The sequence below is a fragment of the Macrotis lagotis genome, chromosome 1 (assembly GCF_037893015.1).
Source record: "Macrotis lagotis isolate mMagLag1 chromosome 1, bilby.v1.9.chrom.fasta, whole genome shotgun sequence".
Taxonomy (NCBI): domain Eukaryota; kingdom Metazoa; phylum Chordata; class Mammalia; order Peramelemorphia; family Peramelidae; genus Macrotis; species Macrotis lagotis.
The window spans coordinates 697,962,810-697,983,264 of NC_133658.1; the positions used below are offsets into that span (position 1 = coordinate 697,962,810).

At 35.7% G+C, this 20,455-nt stretch overlaps 1 pseudogene; it reads right to left on the reverse strand.

The window, feature by feature from the left end:
- Positions 1–972: 972 nt before the first annotated feature.
- Positions 973–20,071, reverse strand: LOC141506271 (creatine kinase B-type pseudogene; annotated as a pseudogene).
- Between the last annotated feature and the right edge of the window lie 384 nt (positions 20,072–20,455).

Genomic DNA, 20,455 nt, shown 5'->3' on the forward strand with positions numbered 1-20,455 from the left:
AAAGTTTCAGGGATCAAGAGGACAGTTTGCTTTGATTAAATAACCTGTACAAACAAATGGAACACAGCAAAGGAGAATTTAGATCCCTGTCATCTGGAGTCCTAATAATGCAGTTCTGTGGCTTCTGATATTGTTCCAGAGGCCCTCTTCAGTACACATTACTTAAGGAGATGCTTCTTTCTAATAAAACTTCTTAACCCAACTTTTACATAAATTAAGATGTGTTTTATCCAACTTGTAAATAGGACAAAACTCATATTTTCATCATGAGGAAATAAAATGCTGGAACATCATAGATTATGACAATTTTCATTTTGACTTGCCTACTGTCATATTACCCACAGAAAATTCAGTAAAAAATAGAAATTAAGCTAGTTTTGTTTTTGATATCTTATTCCTTTATTTATTCATTCCCCCATTTGAAGGATATAATTCCACTGAAAATAAATTTCCATAAAAATGAGAATTCCACTGAAAAAATGAATTCTTTAAAGATATATAAATTAATTTTGAGTTTGCACATATACATTTGATAAACACTTTAGAATGGTGATTATCCAATAAGTGATTTTTTTTGTTTTAGGGTTTTGCAAGGCAAATGGGGTTAAGTGGCTTGCCCAAGGCCACACAGCTAGGTAATTATGAAGTGTCTGAGACCAGATTTGAACCCAGGTACTCCTGACTCCAGGGCTGGTGCTTTATCCACTGCGCCACCTAGCCCCCCCCCATAAAACAGTTTTACCCTTTTTCCCTTTCTTTTTCCTTTTTTTCCCTTTTGTTACTCTAAGACCTGGAACAGGCAAAAACAATAGATTATTATTTCAACATTCAGTAACATCTCAGTCATTAAAAATAAAATTCTAAAATCAAAGGTTGGAAGGAAGAGTTTTCTACAGAATGATTAAGTTGGCTTCATCTGGAGTCCCTCAGGGTGTCAGTGATGGGGCAGGGGCTGCAAGGATGTTTATTCATTCAATTATTCAATAAATTAGGAAGAACAGAATTGGGGGTGGGGTTAACTACTTGTTTCTGGACTGGCATAAGCTCATCAATGAACTGTTCCTCCTCCATTTCAATGAGCAACTTCACACCACCCACCAATATCTGCACCAACTCCACCTCTGGGAAACCCAATCTGTCAGTTTAGGAAATATCTAAAACATTACCCACAGCTGCTGTGTCAATATCACCTGTCCTCTTCCTTCTGCAACCTCAACTTCTTCTGCCTAGGTGAGGAAATTTGATTTGGATACCTGCTCATAGGTTTGTGGGCACTTTGGTGGGGTATGTTAGGATATAGCCCAGGTGGGGGTTCCACATGAACTCATAGTCTTGGTATTAAAAAGGGTTTTAATCTGAGAGAGTCTATTAAAGAAGCATGTGAACACCTCCTTCTGAGTGTGAACACCCTCTCTGCATGGAGACGACCCCTAAGTTATCTTCTTCATTGCACCATATCAGAAAGGTCTTGTTGTCATTGTGACAAATGCCCCTGTCATCAGGCCAGTCTTGGGTCAGAGACCAAAAGGAGTGGGGAGACATGCTTGTAGAAGTGGAAGTGGTCATCAATCAGCTGCTGCTGTTCCTGCTCAGTCATTTTCTCCAAAGCATAAGACTTCCTATTTAGGTTACCTTCTAAGTTGGCAAGAGCTTCCAAAAGAGTTCCCCTGTGACATGGAGCTCTCCCTGACTACAGTGTGGGGGCAAGCAGAATTCTCAGATGCTCCAACCAGTTTGAACATGAGAACTCAACACATAGTTGAGATTCAGGTCATCATCACCCTGCATATTGTCAGGATTGAGACCAGTTTTATGTTCATCTGAAGGCCTGTAGCCTCCATGTCAAACCTAGGATCAAACTGCTCTTCAAACACATCATAACCCTCTTCATCTCCAGCTACACAGTCCACAGTCATGATGAATGTGTGCCCTAGCTTATCCACACTAGTCTGGATGATATCATCCATAGTGAAGTCACTGTATGCTACCTTATCCCAGAGTTTTTCCTAGAGTTCTGGTGTCAACATCTGAGCCATGTGATCATGCAAGGAGAGATCAGGACATTCTTCCTCAATGGGGTAGTGGGACTTCAGCATGTCTTAACTATTGGATAATAGCTTGGTGGCAGGAGGCACAGGTGCTTAGGGTTTCACAGAAGGCAAGAGATTCTAAAGATGCTGTCCCCACCTGAGCTCGAACTCAGTCATTGAGGTCTTTTTTTCCTTAATATTTTTAAAAAATGAAACAAAATCTTTAATTGATAAATGTATTTTTCTCTTTAAAATATTTGAAAATAGACTATAGCAATGTATAACTGACAATAGCTGCCAAAATTACATGCTAGTCTCATTGGCTGTTAGAAAAATGGCATAAATTTTATATCTGATTTTAATATTAACCACTTGACATGATTATAGAAATTTACCATAAAGATCAGGAACAAAAGGGGGAAAAATTCTTCATTTATTTAGATTTCAATTTCCAGGCAGAGGTCAGATGGATTGTCAAATGCCTTAAGCCAGCCTCTAAATCTGCCAGGTGAGATATTTCCAAATGTCACATTGGAAAAACTGAGTCATAAGAGTCCAATGTAAAGAACATGCTGAATAGTTTAACATTGGTGTTATATCTAAAAGCCCATAGGGTTACTGGCATCAATAGAGCATTGGTCCCCATTTTCTTTGCTCATCATACCTGGAGTCAGAGAGAATAATATCAATCAACAGTCCCATAAGATCTTAAATAGCAAATTCCAAATAATCAGAACTTCAAGTGAGTTCAGCTTATAAGGATTAAATATGAATTATAATCTCACATTGGCACAATGAGAGTATTACAAATCATTTTATTCATGTTCAAATAAACATGAGCAACAAACCACTGCTTCCAGAATCCTTTAAAAACAATTAAAGCATCTTACTATTATAAATAATTTGTATATGGTTCTACAGAGTTTAAATTTTACATGTTAAAAATAAAATAAATGTATTAGATTTCTTAGAATGAACAAAACAAGAAAAAGATTTCCTTAAATTTAAATTTATCAATGGATTTTATGTTTTGTTTCATAAGTTTATTCACTTATACCCAAATATACTCATATCAGTCTCAAAAAGAAAATGAGATTCTTCAGGAATTTGCATATGATAATTTCAAATTTCCTATATATCTTAAAAATTAGCTCAAAACAGAAAGAACTTTTCTACTTGTAATCTTTATAGTAACTTTAAATGCTTTTAATATTAACCCAATGGCTAATTCATTTAATATTACAATGGAAATGTCAAATTTTATATAAAAACTACAAGCAATATCATCACATTATTGCAATAAATTAGCTTATGGATTTGAATATTTATGAAAATTTACAGAAAACTGAAAATTATACAAATAATAGTCCTTATGCAAAAGTTTTTTTTCTGAGAATGTTTCCCTTTTAGAAAGCAGTAATAAATAATCCTAATGTAAAAGGAAAATCACAAGAACCTTTGTGAAATACATTTATTATGAACTTGTAAAGTAATAGATATTTCTTTCTTATTAAATCTTAAAGCAAAAATAAATCCTTAAATTTATAATTTATCAAACCTAAGTTTGGTTATAAAATATAGCATATAAAATATACCAATATAAATATATAAAATATAACAAATAAATATATAAAATATAAGTTGCAATAAAATTTTTCTGTAAGTATCATAAAGAAATCTGAAATGGTTCTTCACACATAATAAACCTCTAATTATCACAAAGTTTCTAAGTACCATTTTCCTTGAGCCAAAAGGTGTTTACAAAAGGGCCTATTTGTTTAAGATAGAGAGAAGATATTCAATTTCACTTAATATATTTCTTTGTTTTGACTTTATCACCACAAATAATCCCACATTAAAATCTTCAAATTAACTTACTTATAAGAGGAAATAATGATACACGAGTTTATTTAATTCTTATTAATTCATTGTTGTTTGTTCCTTGCAAGGCAATAGGGTTAAGTGATTTGCCCATGGTCACACAGCTAGGTTATTATTATGTGTCTGAGGCTGCATTTGAATTCAGATCCTCCTGATTCCAGGACTGGTGCTCTATCTATTGCACCACCTAGGTGCTCCAACAGTACAGTTTTAAACTCCCAGCAATTATTGACCAGTATTTCTTTAGGATACTCAAAATATCAAGATCAAAACTGTTCATTTCAAAAACTTAGAAACTTGTTTTTAGTAATGCACAGAAAAACAGCTATACAAGCTGCTGCTGATCATATATATATATATATATATATATATATATATTCAAAATTGATCATATAGCTTAAACTTCAGTTTCTTAATTTAGGTAGTCTTTGTTGCTTTTCACTTCAGAAATGGACAGTTGGGTGTCTTAGTGGATAGAGTACTGGTGTTGGAGTCAAGAGGCTGAGAGTTCAATCCAGCCTCAGATATTTGACACATACTGAATGACAAACTAATTGTGTATCCCTGATTGCCTTGCATCCAGGTCCATCTCCAGTCATTCTAATTCATATCTGACCACTGGATCCAGATGACTGGCGGAGAAAGTGAGGCTGGGGCCTTGATACAGCACCCCTCACTTAAAATGCAATTCATGAGCTTGTCATGGCATCACCTGCCTGAGATCATCGTCTTCTTTGAGTGCTAAGGACAAACATCGTCATCATCATCATCACCCTTTCAGGACTACAATTTGTATTAAATACACAAAATCTGGACTTATAAACCCTTAACACCTGAATCATATATTCCTCTCTTTTTTTAATTGATCACAGATGATCTCTTAAAAAAACCAAAATAGCAAAAAAATCCATTTCTTTCTACAGCTTCTAACTGAAAACAAAATCAGAATTAATTTTTAGCTTCCATCCTTTATTCTGAAAAACTAAACACTTGATTATTTCATGAGAGTGCACCAAGTTAACATTGTGCTCCCTTTCATGATGCCAGGATTTAATCTAACTCAAACATGAGCACAACCTAAAACCATTTCAGAGCTAGATTCCACAGTTCCAGAAATATTTAATAATCTATCTTTTGATTTATAGTTCTAATACATTCACATATAGACCCAGATACACATAATTTTTAAAACTTACCCTCCTCACATACTTAAATACACTTTTCTTAGGGTCCAGAAACCCAACCTCTCATAACTTCCATTTTCCTTTTAATCTTTTTCTATTCTCTTCCCAAGTCTTTCAAAATCTATTTTTATGTTTCCTTACTATTATTTTTAATATACTGTCTGCTTAATCATATTTTAGACTATTCTTTCTAATAAGAATTCCTTTTTTTTAGCACTATGGTTAGTACCATTTCTTACAGGTACTAACAGTACAACCAACACTAATTAAATATTTAAATTTATCTATCACACTGTTTTTTTTCCTTTGTTATATCTTAGAAATCCCTTAAAAGAGAAAAACATCAGCAACATTCTCTTAAATATTTTTTACCCCTTTAAATTATTTACAAGCTAGAAACAAGCCATTTTCAAGTTACTTTGTCAATATATAGAAAGGAATATGATACTTATTTTAAAGTTTAAAATAAAGATTTTAAAATGTAAATAAATTTCATATATAATTTGTATCAAATTTCTAAATTTTTATAATATGCCTTTAAAATCAACAGAACATTTTACACAGAATAATTCTTAATTTGTAACCTTTAAAATATCCAATTAAAATCTATCTCTCTTCTGTTTTGAGCCCAATTTCCTTAAAACAAACTGAGTTTCAGAATAACAACTAGCCTGTTCTACCTTTTTTTTTTAGATTTACGAGAAGCAGAACTGAGAAATATAGGAGAAAAGCCTCCAATATGAAATGGGATAAGATAAAAGAGGGAGAAATAAAAAGAGTTGCGCTACTTAGTTATCAGAACAAAGTTTAAGAAAAGAATGGACCACTTTTTACCCAGCTAGAAGTAGGGAAAAGGAGATTATCTTTTTTTCCCCTTTAAAAACCTCAATTTATGGCAGAACAAGACCAGGTAGAGAAATATCATTTGAGAGAGGGAGAGAGAGAGAGAGAGAGAGAGAGAGAGAGAGAGAGAGAGAGAGAGAGAGAGAGAGAGAGAGAGAGAGGAAAGGCAACAGATGGCCAAATTCAAACAACAGTTTTTGCCTTTCTTTGCTGCTTATATCAGCTGGGAGAAAGGGTAAGGGAGGAGAGAGAGAGAGAAAAAAAAGAGACAGAGAGCCAGACCCATGCCAGTCAATCAGAACTACAGAAATGTAAAAAGGTAACTGGAAGTAACCAATCTAGTCACAGAGAATGAGAAAGCAGGAGGAATGAAAATTCTCATTGCCAGTCACAAAATTATCAGATCAGAAATTTAAAAAAAAAGGAAGAGGAAAACAGAATTCCTTTCTCTTTTGAAAACAACATGTTTTTCAGGAAAATCTTTCCTGAGGTGCTGAATAATGAGTTTTTGGAAAAGGAAAAAATGTAATTTGCCCTATTTCCTTCTTGTGAAACACAGAGAGAGAAGGTGATGAGATGCTGACCCAGCAGGAGAGTGGAGTGAGAAGAGGGAGCAGAGATTAGCCAGTCAGGACACAGGCATGACAGCAAGCCAACCAGGCAGAGATAGCTGAGAATTTAATTCTACCTTTACCACAAAGACCTCACAATTGTAACAAACATCTTCAAAAGAAATAAACCGAAGCAGAGAACCTCAAAACAAATTCTCATAGCAGAGAGGCACAAGAGACTTCAGGGAAAACTTACTTTGCTCTCACACTAGAGCATCCCCCCAAAAATAGCAGTCAAAGATAACAGGATGCCAGACAAAAGTCCCTTATTGCTAGAAACTCTACTAAGGTGCCAGAAACAGACTTAATAATATACTGGGTCACTTTCCAAAAAAAAGTGCCACACTAAGGTCTCTAGGGACAAGTCATCAATATCCACCTTTTTGAAAATATGCAATGATCACTCTAAAGTGATAAAACCAGAGGTAAAATTCAGAAAATAGAGAATATTTAATTTCAAAATAAAGTAATTGATTTGAAAAAGTGATAGCTTTACCTTATTTCAAGACAGTTTTTACTAAACTCAAATTCTGTCTAGTTTTGTTTAGGAATCCCATGGCCAGCATTATTAAAAGGTAATATTCCCCATTTCCAAATCAAAATTGACTAAACCCATATGTGTCAATTATTACACTGGTTCAGAATAGAGCTAGGGATTTGAAAAGTTGCAGACGTTTTTCCTTCCAAGGAGCATATCTGGGTACAGAATGAAGTCCCTTCTCAAAATTTCCATCCACCTGAGTTATGACACAAAAGTTGTGAAATATATAACTATAAAAATCTTTAAAAATACAGTGTTAAAATAAAATTCTCAATAATACAGGTTAGACATTTTAAATTTTATTCTAACCTATAGGTGAGGGTCATCAAAAGACTTACATACTTGAAGTGGGAAAGTTTGAATTTTACACAAAAATAGAGAATAGGGAAAACTATTGACCTCCTTTGTGGCTTGACTATGAAAGATGTCCAAATTGATCCTAAGAGATCATTATCCTTGTACAGTATTATGTGATCTTTTGTTGTCTCTTCCTGGCTGGACAATGTCCCGGAATCCAGGTCATTTTCCTCCTGAATTTATAATTAACACTGGGGGAGATACCTAGGGGTCTTAATTTCTTAATAAGTTGATTAGATGACTGATGGGTAAAGACTAGGTATTCTTCTAAAGAGTGGGATTCCTTCTATCTGTTATACTATTTTGCCACTCTTTGCTTGTTTGGTTCTTTAACTTTTGATTCAACTGGGCTATAAGCAAAGAGTCTGGGACCTTATTTTTTAACCTCATTTTATATATTAATTTGTTTTATGGCCAATTATTGTTTATAATTATTTGGGGGCAAGCATGCTTAAATGATTGCAGATGCAGAGTCGGTTCAGGTCCTACCATCAAAGAAGCAAAATTCATCCTTAGCATTACTTCCTTTCATTCTTTGCTTTTTTTTTTTTTTTGAAGATCTATCATTTGTGGGAAGGGAAACAGAGAGGAGAGATAATCTGTTTCCTTAAGCTTCCCATAGATGAGCAGGATTCCACATATTGGTGTCTCATCCATGGTTCTTCTCCTTTCATCAAATGCTCTCTTTTTTTTTTAGGGTTTGTTTGTTTGTTTGTTTGTTTTGCAAGGCAAACGGGGTTAAATGGCTTGCCCAAGGCCAAGCCACACAGCTAGGTAATTATTAAATGTCTGAGACCGGATTGAACCCAGGTACTCCTGACTCCAGGGCCAGTGCTTTATCCACTATGCCACCTAGCTACCCCAAAATGCTCTAATTCTTAACTGATTTATCCCCCTAAAACAAAATGATAAAAACAACTTGTCTATTTCATGTAATAGCCAACAGAATGTAAACATCCTCAGGGTTCCAACTTCTATGTTTTTCTTTGTATCCATATAACACCTACCATATCGTAAGTACTTAATAAATGCATGCTAAATAAATGTTTTATATTAATGAATTCTTTCTTGGAAAGTGACTAATCTAATAAGCTGATCTACATTAAAGACTATTAATGTGTTACTGCATTAACCCATTTTCATTCCATAATAAGAATTTTCAATACCTTAAATTAAATAAAATATGTTGAGATTTCAAGTTTGAAAAATAATTTGAATCTTTTTTTTTTCCAGAAACACTGAGATAGACTGATAAGACTAAAATTGGGGTGGGGGAGGGGCTGTCTCATCTATACTTTATGTATTCTGTAGTTCTGACATTCTTTTTTTTAGGTGTTTTTTTTTTTTTGCAAGGCAATGCAGTTAAGTGACTTGCTGAATGCCACACAGCTAGGAAATTATTAAGTATCTGAGGCCAGACTTGAACTCAGATACGCCTGACTCCAGGGCCGGTATTCTATCCACTGCATCACCTAGCTGCCTTGAGTTCTGACATTCTTAATGGCCTTGTTTGGCCACAAGCAGAAGTTATGATCTCAATATAACAGAGCCCTTCATATTGGGAGAAGTGGGAGACATTCTATAGTGCCTCATGTATCATGGGTAAAACTCTTAGCAAAACTTGAACTTCAGAATTTTTATTTTTCGTATTGGTGGCTAGAAGAAAGGAGAACAGAGTTTGATTTAGTCAGCTTGCTATACTGGTAATGTGGGACATTAAAAAAATGTTGTTTTGAAGTATAAACTAAGTAAATTGAATAAGGAAGTCATCGGTAGAAGTTATGGAGGACATTATCAAACATGAACACATTTTATTGCTACTTTTGAAGTGAATTACATTATCCTCTTATGTCTATATATCAATTATAAAAACATACTTCCCAGTAGATTAATCATATACACATAAGTATAATTAGATTTATACATACATACATAATATCACAATCACAAATCTGAAAAATATTTAAAAGATAAATCTAATCTAACCCACTCATTTTACAGATAAAGCAACAGTCCCAGGAAAGAATAGAAACTTGACCAAAGTCACACATTAATTGAGCATGTACAAGGATAGAGGTTATCTCCAGGTTGAATTCTCCTTTCACTACCTTACAATGCTTTTAAGGAATTTGTAATACAATTTCATCCACCATAAAAAAAGAAAATTAATTTGTATCCCACTAATTGAGAATTGCGAAAATTCAAAGATGATTGGGTTGTTAATATTTATGAGGAAAAAAAGATTTATAAAAGCAAATAAAATTTTAGAAGATTACAATAATTTTCCCTGCTTAAAATTACAAACTATTCAAACTCCTTATAACCTTGAAACATTTATGTACTGACAGTAGATATGCTAATTACAACTCCCTTTTATCTATTCATTAAAACAAACTTCCTAAGGAGCAAAGCTAGGTAATTAAAAAAAATTCTTAGAGCTGTGTGTGAGCTATTATTTGGTTGGTATATTTCAAGTTATGTATAATCCCTTTCTCAGATTACTTCCACAGTTCCTGCTTGCACAAATGGATTGGGTCTCCAAAGGAGAATTAACTACTTCTTTCCTTTCAGGATTCAATCAATGGGAAATCTTACAGTGACAAAGAAATTTCTAATATTGTTGCTCATGATCCCTTCCTTAATGTATTCCCCAATATCAATCAACCAATTGACATCAATTAGCTTTTGCAAGTGAAGATTTAATGAGAATGTAGACAAAGGACAGAAGTTACAAGTATCCACCAAATCAGAGGCATACTCACCTTTCTGCATATACATAGAGGCTGTGGATAGATAATGGGCTTAAATGTGAAGTACATAGATGGTCAGGCACACATAAAGAGAATACATGGGGCTGACAGCCTTTGATTCCTAGTCCAATAAGTCCTTTTCAGCTTTAAAGTAGTCCTCCCTAGTTCACTTTAGGTACTATATTATTCAGTGATCAAGAGTTCCATGTTTAATTTGGTTGATTTCCTCCAGGCTGTGGTACCTTGATTTATGGATCAATTCATTTAAGGGTTAGATTAAGTAGGTTAATAAGTTTGGAATTTGATCTTCACCAAACTAACATGCTGCTACCACTAGTTTCAAATTTCTAATGTCAGTGTGAGTTTGGATGACTTTGATTAATCTGGTCTCACTGGTAACACAAATCTTCAGTCTCAGGATGCTCAATCATCTAATATCAGGAAATAAGAAACATAAGACACAAAAATGCCATGTATTCACAGGCAGTGGTGAGGGAATAAAGCTTTTTTTGTTGATGTCTTATTTTTCCAAATCTATATTAGGAATGTTTCTTTTTTTTACTTAAAGATTTTATTTATTTTGACTTTTATAATTTTTCCCTTAATCTTACTTCCCTTCCTCCACCCACAGAAGGTAATTTGCCAGTCTTTACATTGTGTCCATGGTATACTTGATCCAAATTGAATGTGATGAGTGACTAATCATATCCTTAAGAAAGATAAAGTATGAGATAGCAAGATCAGACAATAAGATAGCAGTTTTTTTCTAAATTAAAGATAATAGCAGGGCAGCTAGGTGGCACAGTGGATAAAACTCTGGCCCTGGAGTCAGGAGTACCTGAGTTCAAATCCGGTCTCAGACACTTACTAATTACCTAGCTGTGTGGCCTTTGGCAAGGCACTTAACCCCATTTGCCTTGCAAAAAAAAAATTCAAACTCCACAGTTCTTTCTCTGGATAAAGATGGTATTCTCCATTGCAAAAAACCTCAAATTGCCCTGATTGTTGCACTGATGGAATGAGCTAGTCCATCAAGGCTGATCATCAACCCCTTGCTGCTGTTAGGGTGTATAGTGTTTTTCTGGTTCTGGTAAACTCACTTAACATCAGTTCATGCAAATCCCTCCAGGCTTTCCTGAATTCCCATCCCTCCTGGTTTCTAATAGAACAATAGTGTTCCATGACATATATATAGATATATATATATATATATATATATATATATATACATATATATATATATATATACCACAGTTTGCTAAACCATTCCTCAATTGAAGGACATTTACTTGATTTCCAATTCTTTGCCGCCACAAACAGGGCTGCTATGAATATTTGTGTACAAGTGATGTTTTTACCCTTTTTCATCATCTATTCCAGATATAGACCCCAGTAGTGGTATTGCTAGATCAAAGGGTATGCACATTTTTGTTGCCCTTTCAGTATACTTCCAAATTGCTCTCCAGAAAGGCTGGATGAGTTCACAGCTCCACCAACAATGTAATAGTGTCCCAAATTTCCCACAATCCTTCCAACAATGATCATTATCCTTTCTGGTCATATTTGCCAGTTTGAGAAGTGTGAGGTGATACCTCAGAGAAGCTTTAATTTCCGTTTCTTTAGTGATTTGGAACAATTTTTCATATGACTATGGATTGATTTGACCTCTTCATTTGTAAATTGTCTTTGCATATCCTTTGACCATTTGTCAATTGGGGAATGAATTTTTTTGAAAAAAACGTGTCTCAGTTCTCTGTGTATTTTAGAAATGAGTCCTTTGTCAGAAACATTAGTTGTAAAGATGGTTTCCCAGTTTACTACATTTCTTTTGATCTTGGTTACAGTAGTTTTGTCTGTGAAAAAGCTGGCTAATTTAATGTAATTAAAATCATCTAGTTTGTTTTTAATGATGTTCTCCATCTCTTCCTTAGTCATAAATTGCTTTCCTTTCCATATATCTGACAGGTAAACTAGTCCTTGATCTTCTAGTTTGCTTATAATATGGTTTTTTATGTCTAAATCCTGTATCCCTTGGATCTTATCTTGGTATAGGGTGTGAGGAGTTGGTCTAATATAAGTTTCATCCATACCAACTTCCAATTCTCTCAGTAGTTTTTATGGAAGAAAGCATTTTTATCCCAATAGCTGGACTCTTTTGGTTTATTGAACAGCAGATTACTGTAACTGTTTCCTGCTATTGTACCTAGTCTATTCCACTGGTCCACCACTCTATTTCTTATTCAATACCAGACAGTTTTGATTATATATGTTTTATAATATAATGTTTAGATCAGGTAGAGTCAAGCCACCTTCTTTTGCACTTTTTTCCATTGAATCCCTGGAAATTTTTGACTTTTTATGTGTCCTTATGAATTTGCTTACCAATTTTTCTAACTCATTTAAGTAATTTTTTGGAATTTTGATTGGTAGGGCACTAAACAGATAGTTTAGTTTTGGTAGAATTGTCATTTTTATTATATTAGCTCTACCTATCCATGAGCAGTTGATATTTGCTCAGTTATTTATATCTGATTTAATTTGTGTGAGAAGTGTTTTATAATTATTTTCAAAACGATTCTGAGTCTGTCTTGGCAAATAGACTCCCAAGTATTTTATATTGTCTGAGGTTACTGTGAATGGAATTTTTCTTTCTAGCTCTTCCTGCTGTATCTTGCTAGACATATATAGGAAAGTTGAGGATTTATGAGGGTTTATTTTATAACCTGCAACTTTGCTAAAATTGCTAATTGTTCCCAGTAGTTTTTTGGATGATTTCTTGGGATTTTCTAGGTAGACCATGATGTCATCTGGAAAAAAGAGTGAGAGTTTTGTCTCTTCCTTCCCAATTCTATTCCTTCAATTTCTTTTTTTTTCTTTAATTGCTGACGCCAACATTTCTAATACAATATTGAATAGCAGTGGTGATAATTGGCATCCTTGTTTCACCCCTTATCTTATTGGGAATGCCTCTAGCCTCTCCCCATTGAATATAATGCTTGTTGATGGTTTCAGATAGATACTACTTATTATTTTAAGGAACAGTCCATTTATTCCTACACTCTCTAGTGTTTTTAATAGGAATGGATGCTGTATTTTGTCAAAAGCTATTTCAGCATCTATTGATATGATAATATGATTTCTGATTGGTTTGTTGTTGACATAATTGAGTATACTAACAGTTTTCCTAATATTGAACCAACCTGGCATTCCTAGGATAAATTCTACTTGGTCAAAATGTATTATCCTAGTGATAACTTGTAATCATTTTGCTAAGATTTTGGCATCTATATTCATCAGGGAGATAGGTCTATAATTTTCTTTCTCTGTTTTAATTCTTCCTGGTATAAGTATCAGCACCATATTGTTGTCATAGAGCTAGGTAGAATTCCATCCTCCCCTATTTTTTCCAAGAGTTTATATAGAATTGTAACCTACTGTTCCTTATATATTTGGTAAAATTCACTTGTGAATCCATCTGGCCCTGGAAATTTTTTCTTAGGGAGATCAGTGATGGTTTGTTGAATTTCTTTTTCTGAGATAAGGTTGTTTAGGTATTTACTCTCCTCTTCATTTAACCTGGGCAATTCACATTTTTGTAAATATTCATCCATTTCACTTAGATTGTCAAATACATTTGCATAAAGTTAGGCAAAATCATTCCTGAATTATTACTTTAATTTCCTCCTCATTGATGGTGAATTCACCTTTTTCATTTATGATACTAGCAACTTGGTTTTATTCTTTCTTATTTTAATCAAACTAAGGAGATGTGTATCAATTTTATTGGCTTTTTCATAAAACCAACTCTTGGTTTTATTTATTAATTCAATAGTTTTTGCCTTTGATTTCATTAATTTCTCCTTTAATTCTTAGAATTTCTAATTTGGTATTTAATTGGGGGTTTTAATTTGTTCTTTCCCTAATTTTTTTAGTTGCATATTTAGTTCATTGATTTCTTCTTTCTCTATTTTATTCATGTAAGCATTTAAAGATATAACATATCCCCTGACAGCTTCTTTGAATATATTAAATAGGTTTTACTATGTTGTTTCATTATTGTCATTATCTAGGATAAAATAACTGATCCTTTGTATAATTTGTTGTTTGATCCACTCATTCTTTAAAATCAGGTTATTCAGTTTCCAATTAGTTCTGGATCTATATCTCCCTGGCCCAATATTGCATATGATTCTTAATGTATTGTGATCTGAGAAAGATGTATTCACTATTTCTGCTTTTCTGCAGTTGAACATTAGGTTTTTATGCCTGAGTATATGGTCAATTTTTGTATAAGTGCCATGTACCACAGAGAAAAATGTATATTCCTTACTATCCACATTCAATTTCCTCCATAAGTCTATGCTAAGTTTTCTAACAATCTATTTACCTCCTTAACTTCTTTCTTGTTTATTTTATGATTCAATTTATGTAAATCTGAGAGCAGGAGGTTGAAGTCTCCCACTAGCAGAGCTTTGCTGTCTATGTCTTTCTGTAGTTCTATCAGCTTCTCCTCTAAGAATCTGGATGCTATCCCATTGGCTGCATACATATTTAGTACTGCAATCACTTTATTGTCTATGGTACCTTTTAGGAGGATATAGTTTCCTTCCTTATCTCTTTCAACACCATTTATTTTTGCAGTTGCTTTGTCTGAGATAAGGATGGGTACCCCTGATGTTTTCAGTTTGGCTGAAGCAAAATATATTTTGCTCCAACCTTTTACCTTTACTCTATATGTATCTCTCTGCTTCAAATGAGTTTCTTGTAATCAGCCTACTGTAGGACTCTGGTTTTTAATCCAATCTTCTAATCACTTATGTTTTAAGGAAGAGTTCATCCCATTCACATTCAAAGTTATAACTACTATCTCTTTATTGCCCTCCAGGCTATCTTCCTTCTGTTTGTATTTTTCCCCTTTTTCCCCTTTATCCTTATTCCTCAGTATTTTGTTTCTGAAAAACACCCATTGCAGTGTTTGCCCTCCCATATCCTTGCCCTCCCCTTTCTTTACCCTTTCCCTTTTTCCCTTTCCCTCCCCTTCCTTCTGTTAGCTCTTTTTCTTCCCCTTCCTGTCTCTATCCCCCCCTCCCCTTTTCCCCTTTTAATACTAAAAAGATAAGATGTTTTTTATTTTGAGTGTGTGTATAAGTTAAACTTTAAGCCAAGTCTGATGAGAGGAAGATTCAGGTGTTTCTCCTCTCCTCCCTTCTTCCCCTCTATTACCATAGGTATTTTGTACCTCTTAATGTAATGAGACTTATGCCATTCAATCCCCTCCTTCATTCTGTCTCCTTCCTGTCCCCCTTTTGAAGGAGGAAGTGTTTTTAAATAATTCTATCTGAATCATAGAAAATTCTGAGTATTCATCACTTCTGGCTAAGTATATTTTCTCTAATAGAGTTACAAAAACTTCCCTTTGAATCTTTTTTTTTTGTTTTTCTTTCTTTTTTTTCTTCTTATTTTGTACAAATAATGCTTTTTTTATACATTACTAAAATATTCTTCTTTGAGAATAAACATAATACCCCCTCCTGCCAAGAAAATATAGACTTGCATAAGTGACGAAGTAAAGGTGAAAGAAAAAATTAAAATTAAAATTAAATAATAATAATAATAATAATGATAGGTATGGCCAGGTGGTGCAGTGGATGGAGCACCAGCCCTGGAGCCAGGAGCACCTGAGCCCAAATCCAGCCCCAGACACCCAAGAATCACCCAGCTGTGAGGCCCCAGGCAAGCCACCCAGTCCTATTTGCCCTGCAACACCCCCAGAAAATAATAATAATAATAAAAATGTACTTCATTCTGTGTTCCAACATGACCAGCTTTGTCATGAGTAGATCACATTCTTTAGAATAAGTCCATCACAAAAGTTACTTCCACATTTTTCCACCGTTGACATGGATGATTGCAACTCCCTCCATTCACACTTCTCTACTACCATGAACTATGTTTTCTTTCTCTTTTCACTCTGACTCTGCTGTAGGGTAGTTGAGTGGCGCAGCAGACAGATCCCCAGCCCTGGTGCCAAGAGACCCCAAGCCCACATACCACCCCTTACCCAGCATCCACCTGGCCCTATAGTCCCGAACAGGCCATCCAATCTCAGCCCCTTGCAAGAAGTAAAAAAGAAAATATGTTATATATGACCGCTTCCCGCCCATGGCCCATCCTCTCCTCCATCACTTACATTTCCCCCTTCCATCGTCCCCTTCTCTCCTTCTTACTACAGCTGTCTATACCCCATTGAGTATATACACTATTTCCTCTCCTAGCCACCTCTGATGAGAGCAAAGATTCCCTCATTCCTGCTTGGCCTCCCCCTTCCATGTCATTGCAATAGCTCTTTGTAATAAAGAAAAATCTTACTATATAAAATATCTTAGCTTATTCCTCCACTCCTTTTTCTTACACCACAATATATCTTAAAATTCAGTTTTCTCCTGTGTTTCATCTAAAAAAGCTCCTTCTACCTGTTCTGTTAAATGAGAAGTATTATCAGAATCTTTTTTCTATACAGGAATACATATAGTTCATCATCATTAAGTCCCTCATATTTTCCTCTTCTCCTCCACTCTCTTTTTTTTAGGTTTTTGCAAGGCAAATGGGGTTAAGTTCTCCTCCACTCTCTATGCTTCACCTGAGTCCTGTATTTGAAGACAAAATCTTCTGTTAAGCTCTGGCCATTCCAACAAGAACATTTGAAATTCCCCTGGTTCATTGAAAGTCCATCTTTCTCCCTGGACAAGGACATTCAGTTTTGCTGGGTAGTTGATTCTTGGCTGCATTCTAAGCTTTTTTGCTTTCCAGAATATTATATTCCAAGGCCTACAAGCTTTTAATGTAGTTGCTGCTAAGTCCTGTGTGATCCTGACTGTAGCTCCATGATATTTGAATTGTGTCCTTCTGGCTGCTTGTAATATTTTCTCTTTGAATTTGGAGTTCTGGAATTTGGCTATAATATTCCTGGGGGGTTGTTTTTTTGGGATCTCTTTCTCTGGGAGATCAGTGGATTCTCTCCATTTCTATTTTGCCCTCTGCTTCTAGGATATCAAGGCAATTTTCCTGTAATAATTCTTTGAAAATGAAGTCAAGGCTCTATTCCTGGTCATGACTTTCTAGGTATTTAAATAAATTTTAAATTATCTTTTCTAAATCTGTTTTTCCATATCTGCTGTTTTTTCAGTGAGATGTTTCACATTTTCTTCTAATTTTTCATACTTTTCGTTTTGAAGTATTGATTCCTGAATTCTTCTAATATCAGCAATCTCCCTGAGTTCTATTCTTGTCTGAAGGATTTGTTTTCCTCAGAGAGCTTTCTTATCTCCTTTTCCATCTGTCCAATTCTGCTTTTTAAAGCATTCTTCTGCTCAATAACTTTTTGAACTGTTTTATCCATTTGACCTAAGCTGGTTTTTAGCATGCCATTTTCTTCAGCATTTTTTTGGATCTCCTTGACTAAGCTGCTGACTTCATTTTCATGTTTTTCCTGCATCTCTCTCATTTCTTTTCCCAATTTTTCCTCTATCTCCCTCACTTGATTTTTCAAAGTCTTTATTGAGCTCTGACATGGCCTGAGCCCAATTTCTGTTTTTCTTGGAGTCTTTAGATGCAGGAGCTTGTACTTCCTCATCTTCAGATTGAGTATTTTGATCTTTCTTAGGATCACAGGCAAAGTATTTTTCAATGGTGTTCCACTTTTTTCTCTGCTTACTCATTTCCCCAGCCTGTTCCTGGTTTTGGGGTGCTTTCTGAGCTTCTGAGTATTAGTGGGACACCCCCACAAGGATCTCTGTGTGGTATGCTCTGTCTTTCATCCTGGTCTGTGAATGACCATAAGTGCACTCCTTTGCCATGGGGCTGAGGTGGGGGGGGCTGCTGTTCTATGGGGGGCCTAGACTGCTATCAGGATCTGAATGTGGTCAGAGCCCCGGAGTCCTGTTCCAGGGACAAGGGACAGAGCTCAGCAGTCTTTCTTCACTCCCCTCTCTAGGCTCAGTGAGCTCATGCCCTGCAGACTCCTGCTTACCAGCTCTGCCTGCTTCTGGTTCCTGGATCTGGGCGACAGTGGCCATGCTGCTCACTGTGTGCCCTGAGGGCTGGGCTTCATGTGCTCTCTCTGGCAGAGGTTCCCCCATTGTTTCCCCAGTTGTGCCTCATGTCCCCTGGGGTGTAGATTAGGAAACTGCCCCTGCTGCTGTAAGCCACTCCTCTCCTGTTGCCATCTTGGCTCTGCACACTAGAGTTAGAAATCTTGAGAGTTATTACAGTCTTTCTCCCAAGTAGGGTTATAGCCAGTTTCATCCCATTTCATCCCAGTCTCATGTATAAGTCATGATTGTTCATCACTTCTGGCTAGGTATATTCTCTCTGTTAGAGTTACAATGCTCAACAGTTATGAGAATCTTTTTCCCCTGCTGGCATATAGCCAGTTTCATCTTATTGGATAGCAGTTTTTTTTTTCTTTACCCCCTTTTTTACCTTTTCATGTGTCTCTTGAACCTCCTGTTTGATATCCAAATTTTCTATTTTGCTCTGGTCTTGTCATCAAGAATTTTTGGAATTTTTCCTTCATGTTGATGCAGCCATTAATGTTGATGCATAATCCTTACTGTGGCTCCTTGGTATTTAAATCATTTCTTTCTGGCTGCTTGCAGGATTTTCTCTTTTATCTGATAGTTCTGGAATTTGGCCACAACATTCCTTGGTGTTTTTATTTTAGGATCTCTTTCTGGAGGGGGTCAATGTATTCTTTCAATAATTGTTTTGCCCTCTGGTTCCATGATATCAGGGCAATTTTCCATTAATAAATCCTGTAATATTAAGTTGAGGCTTTTTTTTTCTCTTCACTGCTTTTAGGAAAATCAATAATTCACAGATTGGGCCTTCTCAATCTATTCTCAACATCAGTGGTTTTCTCATGAGGTATTTTAAATTTTCATCTATCTTTTCTATCCTTTTGGTTTTGTTTAATAGACTCTTGCTGTCTCATGAAGTCATTACTTTCCATAGACTCCATTCTTTTTTTAGAGAAGTTTTCTTCATTTACCTTTTGGAATTACTTTTCCAATTGGTCAATTCTATTTTTGAAAGAGCTTTCCATTTGACCAATTGAGGATTTGAGAGAATTATTTTCTTTTTGCATTTGCCCAATTGAGGATCTCAGAGAATTATTCTCCTTTAGTATTTTTCTAATTTTATTTTCCAATGATTTGTTTTCTTGTTGCTATGTGTTAATCATCTCTTGGGTTTCTTTTTCCCAAATTTTCCAATTTATTTTTAAACTTCTTCCCTTTTTCTTCAAGTAAGTCCTTCTCAGCTGGAGACCAGATCATATTCTCCTCAGAGATTCTAGGTCTCTCTGACTTGGGGTCATTTCCTTCTAATAATTTTTCTATAGACCCTCCTTTCTGCTGACCTTTCTTCATTTTGCTAAGAACTTGAGTTGGGGAGGGGCTGGTTCACAGAGATGTTTGGTGTTGGAATTCCAAGAGGCTTTACTCATGGAGTGTAATATCTCCAGCTGGCCAGTAGAGGGTGATAGAGGATTTGCTCACTGGGTGTAATTTCTCCAACTGGCCAGTAGGTGGTTCTGGTTGTTTTCTCCTGAGTGTCTGTGACCTTGATTGAGGCCCTCTTCCTTGGCCTGGAGGGAGTGACTGAAGCTATTAAATACTTTTGTCTTCAATCAATGGAGAGCTATACCCTAGGGTGAGGTCTTCACTTTTTCTATTGTCAGCTGGGGTGGTTCTTTTGATTACACACCTGTGCCTTGGGCAGAAGGTCTGTAAATGTGTTTGTTCTGGGAAGAGGCTACAGCTGAAATGGAGGGGTGGACTTGGAGTTCCTCAGACCAGAGGAGGCCAGGCATCATGTCTGCAGCTCTCCTGCACCAGAACTCCCCCACCCAGCCCTGTGGGCAAGTTCCCTAGGGTCAGCGCAAACACCAATACCTGGGCTCCCTAGTTGACTCAAGCTCCAGCAATCGACCAGGCTCTAGACCTTTCGCTGACCAAGCAGGTCTGGTTCTCAGGCCCTCAGGGTCCAAGGCCTTAGCTCCACTGCTAATCAGCCCAATCCATGGTCAGTCCAGGCTCTCAAACTCTCCCTGGTCCCATACCCCTGGCAGAGTCTGCCCTCTGCTCCCAGACTCACAACTATGGAAGACAAATCCAGAGGTAGATGTTCTTTCTCTTGGCTTTTCTTTCTGGGTTTTGTTGATTAGATTTCTGTTAAGAGGTATGGGGAAATATCAGGA